We start from the raw sequence: 26859 nt of genomic DNA on the forward strand, positions 1-26859 counted from the left end.
TAATAATTATATAATAATAAGGGCTTTGGGAGATCATCTAGTCTAACACTCTTGTAGATGAAGAAAATCAGGACCTACAGAGGTAAAGTGATATGTTCTGCATCACACAGAAGAACCAGGACTTTAATCCTGGCCATTTAATGGTCCTGCTGGGGGACTTTGCCCAAGCTGTTTGCCTTTTAACAGGTTTTGATTTTTCATCTACACAATGTCCCACTGCAAATATACATTATATGTATGATCCTGGACAAGTCACTTATCTTCTTAGTGTTCTGTATCTTAGAGTCTCAGAGATAGTGCCAACCTGCATTGATGGAGGGAGTTTTCTCATCCTGGAGTTCCCTGTATCAATGAAATCACAGATCTACTCCCCTTCCTTCCCTACCTGGGATTTCAAGAAGCTAAATTACCTCTCCCCACTATCCCCACATTGCCCCTGGCCAGGCAGCCAATGGGAGGCTTGGGGTAGAGGTGGGAGAAAACCTCCCCTCTTGACCTCCTGTGGAATCCTGGTCATTGTCACCAAACTCTCTCCTCCCTCTGCAGGAGTGAGCCAGTCTCCAGTTTGATCTTCCAGGGGGCATTGACTATTAAGGTAGAAAACTAACAGTTCTTCAGTCACATAAACAAGGAAGATAAACCCTAATTGCTTGCGAACGAGGCCTTTCCCAGTTTGCCTGACACATCATCTCTCCAAGATAGAGAGAGACAAAGGAGAAAGAGAAAGGCATCCAAGACAGGGTCTTTGGAATCAATTAGCTGCAGCTGGCAGGAGGGGAGTGAACTTGGGGGCTCAGGGAGAGCTGGTGTGAACCTTCCATAGAAGAATAAGAACTTCTATTTCTTTAATGTGCTTTTTCAGAGGTGTACCAATATCTGTACTGGTAAATGTTAAGAACTGGCTCTCTGAAAAAAAAATACCCTTCCATGACACACTTTTAAATTTAATCTGCATTTTTCCATCATGTTATTAAGTCTAGAGAAAATCAACAAAGCATTACATTACACCTTAACTCACAGCCTTTGTAGATTTCCAAGGTGTAAATGCTCATTCTGAAAATTTAACTATTGGCTAGTGGGTTGGAGCTGGCTCCAGCATACTCCCGCATACCATTTGATCCTTAGAGTGACCCTATGAAGGAGACATAGGTCAAGGGCTGGAAGGGACCTCAAAGACCATCTAGGTCAATCCCATAATTTTACAGATGAGGAAACTGAGACCCTATAAGCTGAAGTGACTTGTTCAGGGCCACACAGCTACAAAGTGGTACAACTAATAATGCAATTTAGAATTTCTGGCTCTACATCTAGTATTTTTTTTAAATTAAACTCCACTGCTTCTGCTAAGATGAGAATAATGAAATGCAAATAGAATATGATTCTTCAGAGAATCATATACTGTCAAAGGTTGACGGGACTTCACAGATCAACTTGTCCCTCATTTTCCAAATGTATCCAGTGGGTGGGGAGGAGGGATAAAGCCCAAGGTTCTTGATTTTTTCTTTAATATTCTTTTCGTTGTACCATAAGCCTCCTGGTACCTGAGGATCTCTAAGCACAAAACTCACACTAAAGGAGTGGCTCCCCAGCTGGGCCATTTATCTGTGTTTGTACCTCTCGACAAGCTGACCCTAAATGAATCAATTACTTTTTTCCATCTTTCTTAATGATTAATCACTAAGTAATAGCCTAGATTGATGAATATTTGAGCATTTGTGAACCAATCTATTTATTGGCTACCGACCTGAAAATAGTTGATCTTATTAAAAGGGAAGGCACCTCTGTTAAGATGCTAGCATTAGTTAATGATAGTTAATGTTAGTTAGTTAGAAGGTTAGTTAGTTAATGACTAACCTATACCCTTGTTCCTTGAGTAGGGATTGTTATTTGTCTGTGGGGCTTCTGAAAGACTTGCCTGGAAACTCAGGGTTGAATCCAAAGACTTCTGACTTGAGGACTTTATGATTCAATGATTTAAGTTTTGGGGGGCAGAATAACTTCACAAGAGGTTGAAGGAGTGTCCCCAAAGTATATCCATTAGTGGTTTGATGTCAACTTGGAAGGAAGTCTTTAGTATACTGCCCCAGGGGATCGAAATCTAACATTTTTGTCAGTGATACAGATTATGGTAACATATTTATCAAATTTGTAAGTGACATCAAGCTAGGAGGGACAGCTAAAATGTTGGGGAAGAGTCAGAAGGCAGAAAAGAGATAACAATAAGTTAGATTAAATGTTGGATTAAATCTTGTATGATAAAATTGAAAGAGATACGTCTTTGTAAAGATTTATGCTTGGGTTAAAAAAAAGTCTCCTTCCCAAGCATAATGTGGGGGTGGCTAGGATAGAAACCAGTTCATCTGAGTCACATCTTGGCCTTTTGGGGGACTGCAAACTCAACAGGAATTCCCAATGCAACAGAGCAGCCAAGAAAGTGTATGTAATCTTAGGTTCTGTTAAGAGAGGTCCAGGACTGGGAAGAGGGTGGTTCCTGCTCTGGTCAATCCATGTCTGGGGAATTATGTTCAGTTCTGTATACTACATGTTGGGAAGAACATTGTATCTTACCCCTGTTCGACATGCCCTTTTCAGTTTCCTTTTTTGTGTCAGTCTCCCCCATTAGACTGTAAACTCTTTCAAGGAAAGTTCGATTTTTTTTCTTTTCTTTATTTGTATCCCCAAGCACTTAGCATAGTGCAGGCACATAGTAGGCGCTTAGTAAGCGTTTATTGATTTGACTTAAGTTGGCAAACATCTCAAGGAAGAAAATCAGCATGGTAAAGGGTTCAAGATTATGCCGTAGAAACCTCTCTGAGTCTTGGTTTCCTCATCTGTAAAATGAAGGCCATAGTGGTTCCTAGGTAGCCTTTCAGGGTTGCCTTGGAGATTAAATGAGATAATGTATGCAAAGCACTTAATAATCCTTAAGATGCTACAGAAAAGCCAGTTGTCTTTATTACATAAAGCACTATATGAATGCATTATTTTTTTCTGTGCCCTTCCTTGGTGATTTTTGATACCAATTTCAAACTGGACTGTCTCAAGGAAAAGCTGGCCTTTGGTTTCCAGAAGTCCTTTCGTGGTGGCTCGCAGGCCATGGGGACTGGTAAATGCTGCCATGCCCAGGGGATACAGCCACTAAGCAGCTCTTGCAGTCTTTGGAAGGAAAACTGAAACCAGAGAAGGGATTGAAGACTAATACTTTTCACCTGAATGTGAGGCCAGCTTCTACATGCACGGGTAACCGAGGTAATTAATTTACATGTTTCATCCTATTTAAACTAATAATCTCATATATTCTTCTTTTCTACTGAGACTGATCTTGTGTTCCAGGCTTGCCAGACACATCCTTCCCAAGGGGGAGACAGGATGGCAATCCTTTCCCACTTCCTGCCATGCTTAGCCAGAAGAGAGATCTCAAAGCACTTTGCCCACAGAATTGATGCCATACAGTGTGCCTTTTTATTCTGCAGTGGGGAAAGCTAGTCATGGAGTAATCTAAGTTCTTTGGGGACATTAGGTAGACCAGCACTGGGCTGAACTCAGGAAGATTGAATTAAAATCCAGCTTCAGACACTTATTTGCTATGTGACCCTGGGCAAGTCCCTTAACCTATGTCTGCCTTGATTTCCTCAGCTGTAAAATAGTGGCAGTAATAGTACCCATCTCCCAGTGTTGTTGTGAGGATGAAGTGAAATACAAATTTGTGAAGTGCTCTGCAGACCTTAAAAGACTTTCGAAATGTTAGCTGCTATTATTATTAACTCGAGGCTTATTTCCAAAAGAACCCTGGTTGGAAAAGAGGAAGATGTGGCTTCTTGCCCTGATTTTTCACAGATTTGCATGGTGTTATGTGATCCAAAGAATGTTGCATAATCTCTCTGGGCTTGTTTCTGTCTCTCTAACAGAGAAGGCTTTGCCCATGAAGTCCACAAGAGCAAATAAGGGTTTTTTTTTGTTTTTTTTAAGTAGTTTACTCTCTTAGAATTTCCAGGTTGCATTATCAATGATAAATCTTTGACTTCCTACTTACTTGTAAGAAGTGACTTGAGGAGGAGGAGAGGGCTCTTTAAGCACCAAGGGTCATGCCTGCTTTTCTTCCTAGAGAAAAATCTGTTGCCTCTAAGAAGGACTGAGCCAAGCCCTCCCCACCCTCCTACTTATGGATTCCATGTGTATGCTCAGATTCCAAATCCTGCAGGATTTAATATCCATTCTGTAATCTACTGGCACCAACAGGCATTATCTAACTGAACCTTAAATTGAAAATGCTAGGCTTCCATCTTCCCTGGGCTGTCAGGAAAAGTCGGGGACTGTCTTCCCCCATTGTAATTTACTCTTTTGCTAATTCAAACACATCACTGTGCAGTCCTTGGAGAGAGAGGCCCAGAGGCAGCTAATGGTATGGGTGGAGGAGGCAATCTGGGGGCTGGAAGGTTTTCCCTATAGATAACCGAAGTCCCACCTCCTTGAAAGACTGTCTTTGTCCCTAATAGAAATCATTCCCCCAGAAGTTAGGCTTGGCAGAGACCTCAGAGATAATTTAGAGACAACAGGTACAACACTCCAGAGTGGTGCCCCAAGCATGATTTAAATGTAATTGGGAAATATTTAACAAAACCGATACAAAGACAACAGGACATAGATAATATTCATATATGGTTTTTCTACATCCATAAGCAGTACAGAGCTCCCATTTCTATTTGAGTTTCACACTGCTCATATGGTCCTACCCCTGCCATCTTCTAACTGGGGAGATTGAAGCCTAGAAGTGACTTAGCAAAGAACATACACACACACACACACACACACACACACACACACACGCATGCATGCTCACACACACAGCCAGTGGCAGAGCTTGACTTTCAGGACTTCTAAGTTAAAGTCCAGTGTTCTTCCCACCTGGTCACTACTCATTTTACAGGTGAGGAAACTGAGGCCCATGTGGGTTAAGTGATTTGCTCAAGGCCAAATAGATGGTAGGTAATAGATCTGACTATTCAGAATTTATTGATTGATTTATTGTGGGGGGCTTCCTTCTCTAGCCTAGGCTGGAAGTAAGAAGGATCCTGATACATTCAGTAGATACAGAAGTTCTAACCTCCTTCCTTTTTTGGATGCGGGCTTTCTGGTCCCTTCCCTTCCAGGGCTCATCATGTTGTTTGCTCAGCTATTTCAGACGTGTCTGACTCTTTGTGACCCCACTTGGGGTTGTCTTGGCAAAGATACTGGAGTGGTTTGCCGTTTCCTTCTGCTTTACAGACGAACTGAGACAAACAGGGTTAAACTGAGACAAACAGGGTTAAGTGACTTGCCCAGGGTTACACACCTACTAAATGTCTGAGTCTAGATTTGAACTCAGGTCTTCCTGACTACAGGGCCACACGAGGTCTTCTAGGTCCTTAGGTGCGGACTTTTGACTGGGTCCTACTTTTATACAACAAATTCTTTTTTTATTAAAGGGATTTGTTCTGTGAAGTCTGGATTCAGTCAAAGGGCCGCACTCGAGGACCAAGAGGACCACATGTAACCTCGAGGCCACAGGTTCCTCACTCCCGCTCTAGCCTATGAAGGCCATTAGGTTTCTAAAGGCTTCTCTCTGCTAACATATCAGGGTATCAATGCCTGGCAGACAGAGCTAAGATCTCCAAGCACTCCCTATCTATTTTCTCTTTTATCTCTAACTTTTGGGAGTTTCTTTTGAGATAGAGGAAAAGCATATCAGGATGTTCATAGCTGGTAATAGAACTCAGGGGTTCCTAGGCCTGTTCTTACCTGACTCTTCGGACTCCCCCTCCAGGAGTGCTGCTTACTGCCCCACCCTATCCCAGGAAAAGGTGGGGTGTTCTCAGCCCCTTCTCCTCTGCAGGGCCCCCCTGCCTCCAATCACCAATGTGGCCTGTGTTGCCCAGGCAAGCCATGGTGTCACTCACCAAGTTAACAGAGTGTGGTATTGCTGGAGGTTGAGGAAACAAGTATTCATCCTGCCAACAGCTTCCTCCGTGCTTTCCACCTTGATCCTGGCTCCCAGAGATAAAGAGACAGTGAGTGACAGGCACCTCGGGGAAACGGCAGTGAGGGGGATGGTGCCGACTCCTTCCCTTCCAGCCCAGCACCTTTCTTCTGGTTCTAGATCTTTATTACCTGGCTCAGTCCCAAGAAGGGAAGGCCAGGGTCTGGCTGTGGGCTCCTCAGGGAGAACTTGTATTTGATGTGAGAAAGTACTCCAAGTGTTTTGATTTCTCAATACTAGGAAGCATGGAGAAAGGTAGTCCTGTAGTTGCTGAGTGGTCCTGGGTCAAGGGATTTTACCCTTTTTGGATGGTCAGAGAGCAACAAGGATTAGTTTTCCTGGACAATCCCTTCCCTTGGGGACCTTGAATTAACCTCATGGCCCAAGAGAGCTTTGGCCAAGGGAGAGACAAAGGCCAACTAATCAAGTACCCTCATTTTACAGGTGAGGAAACTGAGGGCCACTGAGGTTAAATGATATGCTCAAGGCCAAACAGGCAGTGAAGAATAAAGTCAGGATTTGAACTTGAATCCCTGGTACCACATAGGGCATGGCAACTGAATTTGATCCCTAGCTTTGCCATCATTGAACTGTATGACCTTGAAAAAGTCAACTCAACTCATTGAGCTTCCTCTGATAAGTTTCCTCACCTGAAAAATGAGTATAATACACATATAATTATATATAATATATATGATAAAAAATACACACGTACATGTGTGTTTCCCATTTCCAAAGATCCTTTTGGAGAAAGTATATTGTAAACCACCTAAAGCCTCATGCTCATATGAGTGATTATCACTGGGGGACATGGGAGGTAAGGGAGGGATGCTCTTGAGAAGGAATGGCTCTAACCCCAGTGATCCAGGTGTGCTCATGGGCCTAGAAAACTCCCTTTGCATAGCTTAAACCACACTTTCCTCCCTGTGTGTCCTTAGGCAAGTCATTTCTCTTGTCTGTAAAATGACTAGATGAACTCTAAGGCCTGAGGTCGATAATCCCAGGATTTCATTTAGTCTTTACCACAAGTCTTGGCACAGTAGAAAAGGCATTGGTTCTAGAATCAAAGAAATCTCAGATCAGCTCCTGGCCCTAGGACTTACTACTTGTGTGACCTTGGGCTTATCTTTACTTTTCTAAGCCTGAGTTTTTCTCCTGTGCAAAATGAGGGAGACTAGATAGCCTCTGAGGGTGCTCCTGTAGCGAGGCCTCTGATCCTATGATGTTCTTTGAAATGAAAAAAAATTCAATAAAAAGTCTATTTCTCACCCCCTAATGTCCTCCCCCATTCAAAAAATAAAAATATGCAATAAGTATGCATATTCCATAAAAAAATTTGAGCATTGGCTCTAATGTCCAAAAATATAGGTCTTGATCTGCACACTGAGTTCATCACCTCTCTGTCAGGGAGGTGGGTAGCAGACTCAGCACTGATGATGCCCTTTGGTGAGGTATTCTTAGTCATGTTTACAAAACATGGACACTGAGTCTCAGGAGGCTGTTATTCAAAGTTACATAGCTGGTTGCTGACAGGGAGAGGACTAGAACTCTGGTGTATTCTTTCCCACAGGTACCCTCAGTCATGTACATGCATGCACACACAAACACATGTGCACATAAACCTGTGCCCATAGATGAGGATGCATCCCTAAGCTATAAGGTACGGACTAGATCAAATGGAGGCCATGTCAATCATCACAGGTTCTCCTAGAATCCCAGGACCCCAGATTTGGAAAGCACCCTAAAGACCAACTAGTCCAACCGTTGTGACCCAACAAAAATAAACTGTACTGAAGAAAAATTAGATTGTGGGCAGGGAAGTCCAATAATAGGAAAGCACCAGTGTCAGTCCTTGGCACTAGCCTCGGTATGTGACTATTGTGCCCACCAGCAGATGTGTGGCCCCAGAGTCACTAGAATCTAGAATGGTGAGGCCTGAAGAAAGAGTCACAGACCAGGGAGCAGGTTTTGAGGCTTGTAAAACCTTCATCCTACTTGCAAAGGTGAATCTGGGCAACCCCAAATGCCTCCCTGGTGTTCATGTTTGCCTGCCCTGGCTCTCACCAGCGGAAGGTGGACCAGCCTCCTCGAAGCGGCTGCGTATCGAATGGGAATTGTAGAAGAACTCTTGATAAACAGCAGGCAGCCTTGCTCCCGCCAGCTAACAGGATTAATCTAAATGCACACAGACGCAGCTGGGCAAAATCAAAACACAGAGCCCAGACTAAATTACAGCACTTAACAGCAAAGAGACTCGGGGGCTCAGAGCTCGTCACCTGACTCTCTCTGTCTCATTGCAGTGGCAGCAAAGGAAAGAGAAGGCTGCTTGAAAGCAGGCACCAATTTCCAAGGAGATTGTGATGCCAGTGAATGGGAAGCAGCAGTCAGTGGGATCACTAATTACCCAGGGTGGTGAGTTGACCCAGGAGGTAAGGGGGATCTTGGCATCGGGGCTCATGGTGTTGTCAATGCTGTGCATTGAGCATCATGGGCATACTGCTACCGCAAAAGAATGATGACTTGGAGACAAACCATCATTTTTACCAATGCTTCCTGCTTGCTTATAGTCTCTTATCCTATTCCTCTTGCCTTCCCTGGCTTTGGATGTCTATCACTACAAACACTGTCCAGCTCTTGTCTAGCTCTTGGTTTTGGTTACCCAGAAAACCTGGCCTTTATCTTCATCGATCTCCAGGACCATGCCTTGGATTATCTTCTTTTCCTAGCAAGTTCCCTTTTGGGGGAAAGGCTATATTTATTTCCCCAAGTCACCAGCATATTTAAGTACCAACCCCTTAACGGGTTCAGGACGTAGGCTTGTGCTGGACAGTTCCAGGGTTTCCTGGTATTCAGACAGTCACCAAAGGAGGCTACTATGATGTTAGGGAACAAACTAAAGCAAGGGTGGGGAACCTGCAGCCTCGAGGCTACATACATGTGGCCTTCTAGGTCCTCAGGTGTGGCCTTTTGACCGGGTGTCCAAATTTTAGAACAAATTCTTTTATGAAGGGGGCTTGTTCTGTGAAGTTTGGATTCAGTCAAAGGGCTGCACACCTAGAGGGCCACGTGTGGCCTTGAGGCCACAGGTTCCCCACTCCTGAAGACCTAAGGTTGGATGGGACTGTCCTTGAAGGCATTTATAACTTTCTGAAGGGGAAGGGAGGACCAAATGAACTCTGCCTCTGCCTCATCCTCAGCCCTATCTACTAATCACAGCCAATGTGTTATCCCAACTTCAGGAAGGAAGGGTTTTAAAAAATAATTCTCCCTTAGCAGTTCCATTCAATGGCCTAGAATTCTAGGACTTTGCCTGTACTTCTGCAATGAAATTGTTTAACCTTGGCTAGAGTAAGATGCAGACCTTATTATGTTCATGGTCCTGTCCTGAACTCAACATTATACTGAACTCAGCATCCCACCTTATAATCACAGGGATCTACTAACTATGGGGTCTTTCTTGCCTTGTACTTCTGGATAAAAACTAATCTATCATCATATGAATATGCTCAGTAAATAGAAGTATGATATAGTAGATAGTATGTCACCTCTGATCCTTAGCACCCATGTGGCAATGGGCGTCACTTAATCTCTAAGCCTTAGTTTCCTCATCTGTACACTAATAACAAATTAATATTGGATTGGATATTCTCCAAGGTCCCTTTTTGCTCAGAATGCATGAACCTACTTTTTAATTGATTGATTGCTTGAGGCCAGCTCTACCTAGTACAGAAGGGTGGTCAGTGGGAGACACATGGAGAGGGACATAAAAATCATTTCATAGACCCTCTCAACCCTTCTCTCTGGGATCTCCCTAGCAGGGCCCCCCACCCTCCAAATGCTTTTGTCTTCTCCCCCCATATCTAGGGATCATTCAAACCATTCTGGGGCATGATTATGTACATTGACCAAGTGTAAATTATGGTTGTTGCAGTTTTTGTTATCATTTTGTAAGGATCTATGTAGATAAAATCTGTCTATTTAATTTGCCCCAGCATTCTTCCTTATGGCTGACAGCAGCACCTTTTCCTATGTTAATTTTTTTTTTATTGGAGGGGTATGTGGGTACATTCTTTTTTGGTCATTATTTCCCCCAGTCTTGGGATTAGGGGGTCTTGTTTCTGGAATTTTGAGAGGAAATGAATGTTTCATAGGGAAGAAAGATCATTTCATAAAATCCTCATATGAGAAGGGGACAAATAACCAAGTCTATCCCTGTGCTTCTGGATGGGCATATGGTCCATCATCCTTGTCTTGCTAAAAAGGATAGATAAACATCTCCTCCTTTTCTCTTAAAAAGGAAATGCTGATCACAGAGAGACAACATGACTTCATCAAAAAAATATTATGTCATATTAACTTTATTTTCTGTTTTGCTATTAGTAAAGCTTGTCTCTGGTCTGGCAGATCAGAGGAATATAGTAGACAGAGTTGATCTAAATTTTAGCAAAGCATTAGGCAATCTCTTGTGCTATTTTAATGGGCAACATTAAGGGCATATGGCTAGATGAGAGTAGAGTTAGTTGGGTTCAGAACTGGATGAATGGAAAGACCTATGATTTGTCATGAATGGTTCTGTGTTAACTTGGACAGAGTATATAGTAGAATACTGCAAGGATTTATGGTCCTATGACAATTGACATTTTTTTTTATCAATGACTTGGAGAAAAGCATATATTGGCATGTTTATTGAATTTGCAGAAGATGCCAAGTTAGGGAGGATGGATAACTTTGAAGGAGAGAGTAAGGATTTCAAATAACCTTGGATTGGTTGGGACATTAAGTGGATCTAATTAGATGGAATCTACAGGTAAAGACTTAAAGGGTTCAAAAAATGAACTTGTAAGAACAAGATGGAAAGAGGTTTGGCTAAATAGTAACTGATCTCAAAAAGATGAGGTTTTTATTGAAATCCAAGATAAATGTAAGTCAACAATTTGTACAGCTCCTAAGGGGGGAAAACCTGACACACACACAAAAATCTAATACTGTCTTGGGCTGTGCAAGGAGACAGAGGGGCTTTAGGACTTGGGTGTAATAATCTTCCTGTTTCAAGCCCTGATCAGATCCCATCTAGAATGCTGCATTCAGTTCTGGGTGCTCCATTTTAGAAAGGTCATTGCTAACCCTGAAATACGTCCAGAGAGAGGCAAGCAGAATGGTAAAGGAATTCACGATCACACCATATGAGGATCAATTGAAAGAATTGGGGAGGATGTTTAGCCTGGAGAAAAGAAGGCTAAAGTGGACATAATCGCTGTCTTTAAGTATGTGAAAGGCTGTCTTGTGGAAGAGGGATTAGACAGAGTTGCTAAGCTTGGCCCCAGAGGCCAAAACAAGGAGCTACGGATGAGAGTTGCATAGAAGCAGTTAGAATTGATGCTTATGGAAAAAATTCTTAACAATTAGAGCCTTGGAAAGTAGTGAGTTCCACCTCATTAAAGGTCTTCAAGGGAGGCTGATTGACCTGGAGATGCTTATTTATGCATGGACTGCACTCCATGGCCTCTCAAGTTCCTTGCAATGCCTAGATTTTCTGATTCTGTAATTCTAATAAAGGCTCACACTTATATAGGGTTGGAATGGTTATAAAGTGCTTTCCTCACGGTAGCTGCATGAGGGAGATAAAGCAAATAGCGTCCCCATCTCATGAATGGAGAACATGAGTCTTGGAGAGGGGACGTGATTGCTTATGGTTATATAATTAATGCATATATACATTAATAAATATATAAATTAATAAATAATATGTTGGAATTTGAGCCTCTGGGCTCATCTCTCTCTTCACTACATCACACTACCACTATGAAACATAGTAAGGCAGAGCTATGGTATTCAATCTCCTTAAGACCAACAACAAAAAAAAACTTCTGCTTGTCTAACCTACAGAAATAATGTCAGTTCTCCAGGGTGATTCTTTTCATGTTGTTCAGTTGTCTCAGTCCTGTCTATCTCTTTGTTGTTCTATTTGAGATTTCCTTGGCAAAGATACTAGAATGGTTTCTTTCTCCAGTTCATTTTATAGAAGAGGAAACCGAGGGAAACAGGGTTAAGTGACTTGCTCAGGGTCACATAGCTAGTAAGTGTCTGAAGCCGGATTCAAGCTCATCTCTTCCTAACTCTGGCCCAGACACTCTATCCACTGTGCCACCCACCTACTGATTCTTTTCATAGGAGCCCAGTATTAGAACCATAAGCAATCATAGTGTTAAGTTGGTCCAGCTCACTCAATTGATGAGAAACTGAGACCAGGAGTCACTACCTCAAGGTCACACAGATATTAAGTGGCAAAGCTGGATTTGAACCCAGACCTTCTAACTCTAAATCCTGAGCTCTTCCTGTTATAACATTCTTCTGTCTGACTAGTGAAAATCCATTTCAGAAAGGTTGCTTCCACTCATGGCTCCTCTCTCTTCTGAAGGCTGAGCTTCCATTCCCATACCAGGCAGCTGGGAGATTTTTGAGCCCCATGCTATATTTTAATTAAGGCTCTAATGATAACTACTAATGATATTACCTGATGTTTACACAAGTGCTTATGCACAGAGAGTTTAAAACTCTTTGTATACATGATCTCATATATTCTCCAAACTGCTCAATTTTTTTAGTCAGGGGAAACTAAGGCACCCAACAAATCAGGGGGCTGATTCAAGGTCATAGACCATTACAGGAACTGTGTGGAGAAGGGATCCTAGGAGTCTGCTTTCTTTCGCTCTCTCCCATCAGCCTCACAGGAGCTGGGTGCCGACAGGAGTGATTTATGGTAGAAAATAGAGAAAAAGTAAGCTGCTGTGTCAGCAGCAGCGTCTTCTTACAACTCCCACCAGCCCTCTCTTAGCTGTCCTCCATGCCTGACTTTCTTTGCTCCTCTCTCTCCTCTTCTGCCATTCAATTTCCACCAGCTCTCATCCCCTCCTGGGACCACTGCAACCTGATGAGATGAAGATGACGGGATTCTCAGTTCCCTCTCTGCCCCAGGAACCCCCTTGTACCATTTGAGGCAGGAGATGATTTTGTTTCCAGTAGCAGCTATGGAGAGGAGAAACCATCTATACCTTCTGGGACGCTGTGCTAGGCGAACTCCCCTGCTTTTTAAATGAGGACATGAGGGCCTGACTCTCCTGGGGCCAGGAGAAATGCAGCCCTCTTCAAGGGTGGGGCACAGCAGAGTTTTTACATTCAGACGGTGAAGTAGTCTGATATCAAGATACAAGCAGAGAAGGACAACCTAATTTCTAAGTGATGCCAGGAAGGACAATTTAGGGTAACAGAGCTGCTGATCAGAGGAGTTGAGAGGCTGGAAGAGAAAAGCAAACATTGTGCTGGTCCTCTAGTCAGGAAGACTCATATTGGTGAGTTCAAATTTGGCTACTGTGTGACCCTGGGCAAGTCACTTAACCCTGTTTGCCTCAGTTTCCTCATCTGTTAAATGAGCTGGAAAAGGCAAAGGCAAACCACTCCAGTATCTCTGCCAAGAAAACCCCAAATGAGGTCATGGAGAGTGAGACACGACTAAACAACAACCTTCAAATTCAGGACTTATTCCACTCTAATTGTATAGCTTTCCTAGAGCTTATTTCAATGCCCTTTCCCTATATGGTCCTAGGAAAGCAGAATGATAGACCAATGCAGCACAGGGTAAGAATCTGAGGGAAGGAAAGGAGTTTACCAGGGAGCCGACCAGGCTATGGGAGTCTCTCTTAAAGACTGCTCTGTAACTGAGGAACTGGAAAAAAGAGAGAGGGAGAGTGAAAGGGGTGTGGCTAGGGATGCTGCTTGGCTGCATTCACCGATTGTTAGAGCTAAAAAGGTCCTGAGCTGTCATCTAGTCTAATGGTTCTCTCATTCTGCCTCCTTGTTGTTCTTCTTACTGGACATTCCATCTCCAGTTCCATGAATTTTATTAGCTCTCCCCCATACCTGGAATGCCTCAGGCACTTACTAGCTATATAACCCTGGGCAAATCACTTAACCCTGTTTGCCTCTGTTTCCTCATCTGTAAAAAAGAGCTGGAGAAGGAAATGGCAAATCACTCCAGTATCTCTGTCAAGAAAACCCCAAATGGGCTCAAGGAGAGTTGAACACAACTGAAAATGACTGAACAACAAAATGCCAGGCAAAAAGCCTGAAGTTGGCTTCCTTCTAGTCCCAGATAAAATTCTATCTTCTGAAAGAAGCCTTTTCTGATCTCTCTTAATTCTAGTCTCTCTGAGACTACCCCGGGTTTATCTTGTATAGATCTTGTTTATGCAGAGTGGTTTGCATGTTCTCTCTCCCTTCAGACTTTGAGCTCCTTTGAGAACAGAGACTATTTTGTGTCCTCTCTTTGTGTCCCCAGTCCTTGGCATAGTCATTGGCACATGGTAGTTGCTTAATCAAATGCTAGTTGACTAAGGAAACTAAAGTTCAGAGAGCCAGTCATTTGCCCAAGATAACATAGGAAGCAGGTAGAAAACCTGGGATTAAAAGCTATGTCTTCTGACTCCAAATTCAATACTTCGTCTCCTTTCTCCCCTTATCTTTCCTTCCCATTGAAATGTTTGGAGAACTCAAATGGAAAACAGGGCTTCCTGGGGACCCTTGACTATTTCCCAAATTATCATTAGTTCCTTATCCATTCTGTCTAAAGCCCATTCCTCAATGTGGTATCCCTGGCTTCCCTAAACTTCCTCAGATTCATCAGACAATCCCCATTCTTAATGAGCTTGCATTAGTAGGTAGCTGAACTGGAACTTAATCCCATAATATCTTACTTCTCATCCAGCATTTGCTCACAGTGTCATGTTGAGGGCTGATATTTTTTGCCCAGGGTCTTTATACTTCAAGTTGGCAGCAGAGCCGAGACCAGGACCCATGTTACCTCATGCCCAAATCCATCATTCCTTCAACTAGACTGTACTGCGTTGGCCCTGGTTTTTTGCTCTATGAGAAAGAAAACAGTTTCGAGGGAAGAGTGTAAATTGAATGAGAAAAGAGTGCTCCGACATAGAATCCTTGGCCCTGGGCCTGCTTCAGCTTAGCCATGACCTGCTCACCAACCCCCGTCCTCCCCTTTCCCACTCCCCTGACTGTCTTACTCATCTCTGGCTTAACCTAACATGGCTCTCACTTAGCAAGGAAGGATGAGGGACACGTGTCCTTTAAGCAACATTGGGAAATACTGCTCAGGATCCAAGGTGGGGGTGAAAATGGAAAAATGATATACTTTTCACCTAGATCTATTTGAAGGGGCCTTGTACTTTGGGGGTAATAGGTGGAACAGGACCACTTTACAAACAGCACCTCCTGTCACCTGTGGCTTGTGCCAGGAGGATGTCAATTTTATTTCTTCAATTCCCTATTATATCTGATGCGAGGCAGTTGAGCAAAACATAAATGTGGGCCAGGATCCATGTTTTTTCAGTTGTTCGAAAGGCGAGGTTAAGGTTGTCTCATCTCCAGAGGGAGGTAAAAGATTAGTTACATCACCAAGCCCTGGAGCAAGCTGGGAGAACATCAGACTGCTTGGTTTCTAAGTCTTTGCTACACCTGTGGTACATCCCATTGGAGACAGAGATCAGACAGCTGCATGAAGTAGGAAAGAAAAGGGTTAGGTATCAGGAGGAACTTCCTGATTGTATTACTCAGGACTTGTGGTGATCTTTTGAAAACAAAATAAGCCCCAATATGTCCTTTTTGGATTAGGGGTAATCCTTTTCTGGAGGCTATGCAAAGGAATCTATCTATATCATCAAAAATATCTTCTATCCTCATTTTTTGGTAGGGTGGGGAAGGTCTTCTGTAGAGCTGAGCCCCTGGAGGATGAGAAGTCACAGACCCTGCATCTTAGACCCTGCATCTTCATAGTTTCAGCCTCCCATTCAATCTCTTCTAGTCAGCAACCAACAGAACTAAAGTTCAGGCAGAAACTTGTCCAACTGGATTGCCAAGCACACCAAGATTATCCGTCACCCCTCTTGACAGATGCTCAGCAAGACAGTACGTGGATGCCAACAATGTTAGGCTGGGTGTTGAGGGGGAAGCAGAGTGTTCACTGCCTATCAGGACAACATATGGCTGATAAGAAACCCTGCACCTAGGAAGGGTGGGGAAGAAGAAACAGAGAAGATGAGAGGGCAGATAGTGCCTTATCTATGTCATATGTACTGTGCCAACAGTACAGAACATGGGTGTAACCTCTGCCTGGGCCTTAAGTCTCTGTGATGCCACACCCAGCTCCACCTTGACCAGTCTTAGGGCGTGAGACTCCAGGGCCAGGGGAGACCTGCTTGAGTTCTTAGCTCCTGGTTCCTGACGTAGCTAGCCGTAGTGTGACCAGGCAGGGGCACAAATCATGTATTGGAATGAGGAGACATTAAGAGAGACTTTCTTGTGTGGAAGACAAGTAAGACACCAAAATGGGTGAGCCTTCAGATTATGTCTGTATAGCCTCTCAAAAGCTAAATGAAAAATAGCCAATTCTGTCAACTAGTTGGTAGAGCTACATTAGATCTAACTGGCTATTCTTATTTTTTCACGAAATGGATGAATTGGTTTCTTGGCTATTTTGACCATATCAACCAATTGTGTGGAAGTTATATTATCATTGTCTGAGGGTGTTCAGCATTTTATCCAAAGGGTTCAATGAAAGTAGAGCCTTCCCATATATGGTCCAGTTAGAGAAATGGATACCTGATGGGAAACTACCAAGGAAGAACAAATAGTATGAAGACTAGAGTTCTGACCTTCCTGAGCTTTGTGTTCTGGTGACTGACACTAAGAGCTTTCTCCTTCTCAATCAACCCTATAGCCTTTTTATAGCTTTCTTATCATTTAAGAAAGAAGGGGAAGAGAAAGGAAGAAGTCTTTGTTAAGTGCCTGTTATGTGTTAGATACTGTGTTTACACTTATTTACAGATAAGTAAATATTTACAGATATTAAGAAGGAGAAAAAGAGACAAAAAAGAAGCCAACTTTTGATTAATCCAGGTCTAATAATGTGACCAAGAGGTCCCAGACAAGTAAACCCATATATCATCAAAAAACTCATTTTAACCAATAGCTTCAACCTTCCTCCCATCCACTCTCTCAAGTCAGACCAACATTGCTAAGGTGCCAAATCTCATGGTTTGAGTTTCCTCACTCTCCTGCCAGTTTGCAGGGCATTTGGAGAGCCATTGGCACAGTCTCTGCCACCCATTGTGAGATGGCATCAACTCCTACCGGCATTATTGAGAGAGAATTGGCACTGACTGGCCTGAGTGTGCAGAGGGTGGAGATAGTAGAGGAGTGGGTGGAGATTTCTCCTTGGTTCCTCAAACCTGTTGCCACAAAACTTGGCATATTTGGATGGCTTCTGAAGCCAGACAGAGAATTAGCAGGGAAGAAGAATTCCTGAGCCAGTGCCAAGTTGGTTACTTGGTTCTGCCCACAGAAAGAAACTGCCTCCTTGGCAGAGAGTTTGGGTCAGCTCAAAGGATGAATTATCACCCATGGCATCATAGAGTTAGAGTTAGAAAGGACATTAGAATTCATCAGGTTCAATGTCCTCTTTATAGATGAAGAAATGAAGGCCAAAGATAAGATATTCCCTCCACCCTCCTCCCCTTCTGTAGTTCAGCTTTTGCTTGGAGTATCTGTAGGGGTCAATACATTTGTACTTTTAAGGGGGAGGAGTGGGAAAAGGTTTAATCCAGAGGATTAATCCATTGGAGATTCAGCCCAGAAGTCTGCTATTATGACACTTCTTTTCTCCCAGACTTGCTCTGTTAACGTCCCAAGCTATCCTCATCTTTATTTCATAGACTCTCAAAGCTGGATTTCATAGAATCTTTAGGGATCATTTTATAGAGAGGGAAGCTGATGCCTAGAGAGATCCTGGTCATAAAGCTAGAACTCGGATTAGAACTCTTGCCTCCTAAACACATACTCTTTTCATTGGCCACACTATCAAGTATTCTGTTCCCATGTCTTTTTTTATTCCAAGACTCATAAGAGAGAGCAGAGTCCAAGATTTAAGAGAGAAGCTATTTCTTTAGAGGAGAGGAGAAAATATTTTGTTGGGATTTAGACTTTCTTTCCTCCCATGCCTCTCCCAATCTATTACCTACCACCTTTCTTCTCATTCACTTGCATTTCTAACAGGCTAGCAAGATTGGTTGGAATTGGCCAGTCTTGAGATAACATTGCCTCTTCCTAGCCTGTATCCACTTTCTAAACAGAAACCTTGTTCTGGTGCAAGAAAAAGAATTCTTATTGACTTCAAAAATAAAAGGGTTTGGGTTTGCATTCTGGTTGTTCTATCTATAACCTCTGTGACCTTGGATCAGTTTGTTTACCTCTCTGAACACCAGTTTCCTCATTAATAAAATAAAGGGGCACAGTGCATGGCCTATAATTGGTGCTTAATAAATGTTTGTTGACTGACTGATTGGCTAAAGCCTCTCTTCACAATATACATCCTATGATGGTACACACATTTTGTTATGGTGGTCAATGGGTTAAGCTGGTTACTGTTGTTCCTCCTTAGTTCTCAGAGAGGCCCAGTGACATCAGGAGGGTGATGTCTTGACTTGCAAGTGAATTGGATTTGAGTGAGGCAGAGCTGTACAAAGTCATCAGCCTCTCTCCTCCAAAGTCTTTGGAGTCCAGTGACAAGACAGAGGTCAGGAAGACTGGCGATGGTCCTGGATGCGAAGGGAGACCTAGGCCTTTTTAAGTCAGGTGTTTTCTGGGTAAAACTGACTGGTGAGGCTAGGATGACAGAGGGAAGCCTAGGTAAAAATCAGCTTGTGCCAAAGGATATAAGGTCTGTTAACTTATATGGTGGCTTAAGACAAGGTCTGAGGACTGTTTTCCCATTGTCTCTGCAACCTTAGTAGGGAATATGTGAATCATCTGGGAAGGATAGGCCACACAAAAGAAACAGAAAAAGCAATAGGAAAACAAGGAAGATTAGGAAGATGATAACATTATAGTTGCTGCTGAGAGAGAAAGGTAGAAGCTGGACTCCAAAGAAAGGATGGGACTGGAGAGCTCTCTCTGCCTGAACATGGTCTGCACAGGGCCCAAAAGGGATGGGCTGATCATGACTATATCCAGAAATGGAGTATGCTAATGTACTGTGCAGTCTTCCTAGATCTTGAGGAGGAAAGAAGTGGAGTTAATTAGAGAATGTGCCTGGAGTGGGCCATGGAATGCTTCGCCTTAAGTAGAATCATAGAGATGGAAAGAGTTCTCCAAGATGATCAGTTTCTGGGATCAGGAGAATTAGACTTTGAAGGGGACCTCAGAAGACATCTGGTCATAGGATCCTAGCTAGCATCATTAGACAGAGCTAGAGGAGATCTTCAAAATCATTTAGACCAATCCCTTCAATTTACAGATGAGAAAATCAAGACTGAAAGAATCCAGTTGATTTGTCCAGATGTAGCAAGTAGCACAGCTCTGATGTATCAGGTTCTCTGACTTTAAATCAAATATTCTTTTAAATATACTTTTTTTGCCCATGAGGGAATGCTTACATGCGAATAAGAAAGTTTTAGAAATGCACCTTCCTAACATATTTCCACAGATTAAAGCCTCCAGTATTCATGTACCAGCTCCAAAGACAGTCCCCAGGAAATCGTGCATCTATCTGGGCAAAGGGGAAAGAGACCACCCAAGCACGAGATAAAAGATGAAAGATTCTGTTTCTTTTCCTTACTCTGCTCCCAGTTCTGAGACAGACCAGCCAGTGCGATTTATTTTTGACAAACCTATCTGCATTATAAATTATATTGGGGATGGAACTGTTACATTAAATCAAAGTTAATTTTCGGCTGCTGTTTGGGTGCCATAAATAATCAACTCCAGGGCAAGGTTATGGACTGAAGTTGCCCAAATTATGCTAATGAGCATGATTAAACTTTTGAATTATAAGTTTCCACAAGAATAACAACCAGTAAGAATTTCCATCTCCCCTCCCCCACCCTGCCTTCTTTGCAGCTTGGTGCTATAGCCACTATCGAATATAAATAACAATATCGGTTTTAAAAAGGCAAGTTAAACCCTTTGGGGCATATTCTATTCTCTTTCTCAGCTCCCGCTGATATTGAGGAAGACTTAGACATCGTGTCTCAGGCAACAAGAGATTGATGGGAGATTGGTGTGTGAAACCAGGTTAGGATGAGAGACACACAGATGTACTCTCCTCAAGTTCTAACAGAGACATTAATTCACTCTGCCTTGGTCTGCTTCATGGTGGACACCAGAAACCCTGATGGGCTTTTGAAGGGGAGTCCCCATCCCACTGCAGGCAGGAATTTACCTGAGGGGATGGAGGCCTCTCTTCTTGGTCCTGCTGACTCCGGTGCCTTTCTGTCTGTTCCTTTCCTGGGTTTTGATTTATTATTTCAGAATCAGTTGAGTCCTCAGAGAAGGTAGGATTTACGGCTGGAAGGGACTCTAGAGATCTTTTAGTTCAGTCTCTTCTATAGATGAGAAAGCAATCCAGAGAGACACTTAGAGCTTGCCCAAGTTCACGCAGATAGGAAGAAGCCAAGCTGAGGGCTGAACCCAGGCCCTCTGACTCCAAATCCTGTGCTCTTTCTGCTACATCATGCTCCCATTTTACAACTGAGGAAACTACAGGACAGAGAAGGTCTTTGGGAGTGATTCGATACAATGGAGACCCGAGTTCAAATATTGCCTTAAACCCCCATTAGTGATATGATCCTGAGCAAATCATTTAAATTTTTCTGTGCTTTAGCTTGTTTATCTGTAAACTGAGGGGGCTGGACTTGGTGGTTTTTAAGATCCAACTTTAAATCCATAATCCTATATGGTATGACTTTTCCAAGGTCACACCAGTAACTAGTGACAAGAAGACCCCTAATCTTCCAACTGGTTTAGTATCTTTTACACCTCACCAGCCCTCCACAATATCCTATAGACCATGGGGAAGCTTAAGAAGGTGGTTCCCACTTTCTCAGTCTGGAAGGAAGGGGCCAAGAAACAGTCATTTTTCAACCTTTCCAGCAGCATGGTTTGGACACCTTTTATCATTGCCTGCTCCTGAGAGAGGTTCATCTCAGGATGACTTTCGCAGGCTGGAGCTGGTACCATAGAGATAGCAGGTCAGTTCTGAGGTTAGGATGCGGTTGGAGTGGTCATTGTTTATCAGGGTTTCAATTTCATTGCCATGACAACCCACACAAGTCATTGTCTAAGCCTATGCCTGTGTGCCGAGCTATCTAAGAAACACTTTCCTGCCCTGGGTCCCCTCTTCTCTCTCAGCCTGATGGGGTGAGAGCAGATCATTGGCCAATTTCAGCTGTTCCTTTCTTTCCTGCTAGTATTGAGGGTGTCCTTATTTTCTCCACCACTTACCTAGAAATTGTTTTCGAAAAGTGTCTCATTTTCACTGAATATGGTCCAGGATGATAGGAAACACTACTCTGTCTGAATTTGTTCATTTGTCCTGGCTCTGTTGCTTAGGAGGCCTCCTTCCTACTGTGACCATTGATTTTTGGGAACTATCCTAGTAAAGTGGAAAGAGTCATCAGCTTAGGAGACAGGCAACCTGGAAAATGGGATGGAGGAGAAAAGCAGGAAGTTTGGGGGTAGAACACCCTGCTGCTTTCTACCTGAGAACACTCAGACAAATCACTTCCTTTCATGTGTCTCAGTTTTCCTGTCCAGAAAAACAAAGGGTTCAATTTTTTTTAAAGCATTTGATCTTGAAGGGCAAGGTATCAGAGATCCTTTTCAGGGTCAAATCCTGCCTCTGTTACTAATTCATTGGATGACCATGAAGAATCCTGGTAGAAGGAAAAGAGAGCAGAACTTAGAGACCTGAGACCTGCCAATCTTGCTTAGCCACTTAAAACCTGTGTGAGGTTAGTCAATTCACTTAGCCTATCTAGGCCTCAGTTTCTTCATCTGAAAAATGGTGGTGTTGTCATGGATTAGAACTAGATGACATGTGAGTTTCCTTCCAACTCTAGATCTATGATATCGTGATATCACTTGGCTTCCAGTTTGCTTATCTGTAAAATAGGTATCAAAGCATTTGAACTACCCACCTCACAAAGTTGTAAGGAAAGTGCTTCATAAATTCTAAAGCACTTTATAAATCTGTTATCATTATTATAGTTTATTCTGAGGATTAACCTTCCTATATAAGTATAGATTACACCTGAAAAATTTTCCACTCCAACATAATTTGTTAATCAAGGCACCATGCCAAGACAGTCCCTGCTCCAAGGATGGTGTCCAATCTCCAGTGCCAGCCTCGTTTGATTTGTTTTGGAGGCTAGCAGTCCAGCCCCCTCACCCCAGCCACAAGAGGCGAGGTGACTTCCCCATGGCTTCATAGCAACTGAGAAAGGATTTGAACCTACCTTCTTTACCTTTGACTCCAGGGTGTACAAACAGCTGGGAGTTTCCATTTTGCTCTGTTGTTCTGTGAAGGAAGGCCTCATGTTCGAGTGGGGCTGGTGAGACGTTAGCTTTGCATCTCTTTGGAGCCTTCAGAGAGCTACCTTGAAAGAAGGCACAGGCACCCACTGAATTTCTCTTTCAGGTCTTTGGGCACATTATGATTATGGGAGCTTGTTTTCCTTGGATTTAGGTAACATCCTGGAAAACTAACTTGTCTTCCATTTGATACAGTGATTAGACAGTGGGTTGACACAGGATTGCTTCCCTTCAAGCCACTGGTTAAAGTTCTACTTCATGCCCAGGGCCACTAAGGAAGGAACTTCACTCCAAATGATCTCCCTCCTTGGACTGTCTACAAGCAGGGTTATTGGTTCAGGCATATTGACTGAGATGACTAGTGGAATCTGACAACTAATGGAACCGATTTTGATAAAGATAATGTTGGACTAGAAAATGTAACAACTCTAGAAATTCAAGTTATTTCCAGAGTCTGGGAAGTGATGGGGAACTTAGCCTCCTGGCTTAGGAAGGCTGAGATGGTTAGTCACTATTTTCACCTAAGGACCGTATGAGAGGAAATGGGTGGGCACTAAAGCAGAAGGTGCTGACATGAAACCCCCCCTCAAAAGTCTCTTCTCAGGGTTTTTAGATATTAATGTAGATGACCAATGAAAATTATATAGTTATAGAATTACCATCTAGAATATTCATACATAACAAATATTTATATAGATATAAATACAAATAATTCTGGGGTAGGCAGGTGGTTGATGCTCAAATTTGTTGTCTTTAATATGCTTATGTATTGCCCCTTCACTTTACAGGAGGGCAGCTAAGTGGGGCACTAGATAGAGCACTGGGCTTAGAGTCAGGAAAACTCATCTTCTTGAGTTCAGATCCAACCTTAGACACTTACTAGTTGTGTGACCCCGGGCAAGTCATTTAACCCTGTTTGCCTCAGTTTCCAAATAAAATGAGTGTAGAAGAAAATGGCAAACTATTTCAGTATGTTTGCTAAAAAAACCCCAACTGGGGTCACAAAGAGTTGGACATGACTGAAAACCACTAAACAACAACATATGTAATTCTAAATTTCACATAATATCCTTTATCTAACTCTCTCATTTCTATCTCTTTCTTGTTATTCTTTGTATGTTGACATCTTAATCTCTAACACTATCTTCATCTCTGTCACTGTCTGCATCTACTATAGAGAGAGACTCTTGAGCTTTTGGGACTATTTAGTAGCATCTCTACACTACCACTACCATCATCAAATGAATATGAAACTTTCCCTAGTACCCCTAGGCTGAAAGTGATCTTCCCCTTTTTTGGATTTTTATAACACCTTGTCTGCTTTGCTCATATTCAAATATGCCTTTAATTATTTGTACATATCTCTCCCTCTTGTTAGATCATAAGTTCCTTGAGAACTATGACTGCCTCCCCTGTGTCTCACACAGAACCTTGAGCGTGTCTTGCCATGCTCAAAGAATTCGCCAGCTAGCTGCCAACCTGTTGGAGATGAAACTCTCCATATTTGGTGAGACTGATGCTCAGCCATCTGATACTGGGACCAAGTCTTCAGACTGGTAGGACCTGTGAGAGTTCACTCTGCCAGTATAACCATAAAAATCCAAGGTCATCTTCATAATGTGATAGAGACAAGACTTTGAAGAACTGACCTTGAACAAAATAAGCACTTAACAAGTGTTTGTTTAATTTAATTAAACATTAATTGTGCTGCATTTGTAGAGGAACTTAGTGGGGCACTGGACAAACTGCAGCATTTCTATAGAATCTATGTTAAATTAGTCATTTTATCTGCACTTTGGGGATGTGACAATACTATGCACCCCAATAGGGGAACATTCATTTCTGCTTTCTTTGGAATGGATTGGGGATACATTTATGCAATCATCAGGACTGTGTATGTTCCTCCCCAAGAATAAGGGTCTGTGAATTATAGGCTCTGGAGAGAGCTGAGCTGTTGGTGTGAAAGATGGGAAGCTGGTTTAGGAAAAGATGTAAATTACATTGAAAAAGATTTCCCCTGCTGCTCTGAACAGTCAAATACCCCCAGTCTGATGGAATAGTCTTGTTATTAAAAATGCATTTTTAAAACTGAAATCAAAAGCAAATCCCTTCAAATAAGATTTCAGCCTTGTCTTAAGTCCTGGGGTTTATTTGGAAGTTTCATCTTCCAAAGGCTCTTCACAGAGATGTTCTGAAAAGACCCCAACCCATAATTTACTTGGCCATGGGCTGAGATGACATGAGAGACTGGAAAGGCATATAGAGGTGTGTCTACCTAGAACTTGAACCTCCCTTCTGGTTCCAAATATAGTGCTCTTTCTGCTACAGTGTGATGATAGAACATTCCATAACCCCTGTCCTTCTGTGTTTTTTTCATGGCTGCTCAGATAAGAATGACATTTGTCTGCCATTTTCATCCTTATCTGAAGGGACTTGTCTCTCTATGGATTAAGCCTCAGTACAAACCACAAGCTCTTGAGGTCAGTAATTCTTTCTTGTTTCGCCTCATTTCTGGCTGCGGATTAGCATTGAGTAATAACAACTGTCATTTTAGGTTTTACAAGGAACTTTCTTCACAACCTTTGCTAGGAGGTAGGTATTCCCATTTGAGATGTTAAATTAGCTCCTCCACTAGCTAGGATTTGAACTCAAGTCTCTCCTGACTCCCAAATTTTATGTACTTTTCCTTACAACATGCTGCTTCTCCCATAACATCTCTGATACCTGTCTCTCTCTTTCTATCTACCCAGTTCCCTCCCTCCTCTCATTGCCCCTTTTCTTTTTCTTCTTTTAATTTCCTTTAAAAAAAACTATGGAATAAAACAAGCATTTTCATACCATAGTATTCTAAAAAAGATGATTGCACATGAAACCAGAAATCCACTATGTACAACTTGGTATTCCTTGTAAATTCACAACAGAGTTATCATGTAAATTTCCTTTCCCCCCCTTTTTCCTCCTCCCCTCCCCCACTCCACAGATGGCTACCATTAGACACAAATAGGTGTGTGTCTGTATATGTGTGCGTGTTTGTGTAAAATTATTCTATAATACTTCTCTTTATCAATTCTTTCTCTGAATGCAGATAGCATCTTTTTTCATATGCCTTTTTAGTTAATTTGGGTGTTTATTTTTCTTTCTTTTAAAAATTTTAAAACATTTACATATTTTGTTATGAAATTAGTCATCAACCAGCAGGAACATTTTAGCATACAAAGAAGAACAAGGAGAACAGTATTCAAAACCATAAATTTCTGCTATTTACAATTTTTTGTTGTTTAAAAGAGCGCATATTCATTTTTTAACATGGGAGTAACAATTTTGCTTTGTTAGGGGGTATCCTGTCCTCTAAACCTCTTTCTTTTTGTGTACTTTTTGCTTTATTTATTCTCTTTTTTCCCCTTTTCCTTTTGACATTTCTAGCACCAACTATTAATTCTTCCAGGCTTTCTCCCCCAGAAGTCCTCCCTTATAGACATAGATAAGCAAAACAATTTACCACCTTGGTCATGTCTGCTAATGTATATCTCACTTTGTAACTCTAGTCCATTCTCTTTCTTCCAAAAAGCTCTCAACACCTCTTTATCTCCCTCAGAATTAGGACCCTTCCTCAATTCTTTCTCCTTAAAGGGAGAATGAGAGATGATGGAAAGACAGGAGTGCTAGACAAAAATATCACCAACATTTATTTCACCTGATACCTTACCAAGAGCCTTCCTGTGCTAATGTTCAATGAAACTTTCCTTGGCTCATGTCTTTGAAGCTAGAATAAAATGGGGTTAGGGCAAATAAGAGGAGGGTCAGTGCACACAGCAGGTAATAAATTTATGAAACTTATTACCTCAGGAGGTGGTACTGGCAGCAAACATAAGTGGATTCCAAGAGGGTTAGACCAATTGGGGAGTAACAGAGCTGTACATGACGTGGCTACACAGAAAATGGGAGAGTAACTTAACCTTTAAGGTGATGTCATGACCAACAACTCCAGCTTCCTGCAGGATGATCCCTAGGGTTTCTGCTAGCAACAAGATATGTGACTGGCTGGACTGTGGTCTAATGCACGGTTCCTATATACTCTTTGTCGCCTTAGCACATGAATACATAGAAACACAAACTTTTCTTCTATCCATAGATCTAATAAGCATTTTCCCCATGCTTCTCTAATTTGTTTATTATGGGATGTTTTATAGCTAAGTCTTGTATCCATTTGGAGCTTTTTTTGGTATGACATATGAGGTCTAAATCTAATTTCTTCCATACTGCTGTCCAATTTTTCCAATAATTTTGGTCAAGGAGCAAGTATTTTAAATTAAAACTTTTCCCACAAACTGATCCAATAAAGTTAAGATTGAGAGGAAAACAATTAGCTGGGGAAAATGTCTTGGTAGCAAGTTCCTCTACTAAAGGTC

The 26859-nt window shown here is 42.3% G+C and overlaps 1 long non-coding RNA gene across 2 annotated transcripts in view; it reads right to left on the reverse strand.

Moving 5' to 3' along the window:
- Positions 1-5849: 5849 nt before the first annotated feature.
- Positions 5850-26859, reverse strand: part of LOC140506133 (uncharacterized) — a 44967-nt gene continuing 23957 nt past the window's right edge. The window contains exons 2-4 of one of the 2 annotated variants that reach the window (XR_011967793.1): positions 22375-22515; positions 14767-14935; positions 5850-6023 (exon numbers count right to left, since the gene is read on the reverse strand). This is a non-coding gene — a long non-coding RNA (uncharacterized lncRNA). Of the gene's footprint in view, positions 6024-12486; positions 12945-14766; positions 14936-22374; positions 22516-26859 lie in introns of those variants that run through there. The other variant, XR_011967792.1, reaches the window with a different exon arrangement.

The sequence above is a fragment of the Notamacropus eugenii genome, chromosome 5 (assembly GCF_028372415.1).
Source record: "Notamacropus eugenii isolate mMacEug1 chromosome 5, mMacEug1.pri_v2, whole genome shotgun sequence".
Lineage (NCBI taxonomy): Eukaryota > Metazoa > Chordata > Mammalia > Diprotodontia > Macropodidae > Notamacropus > Notamacropus eugenii.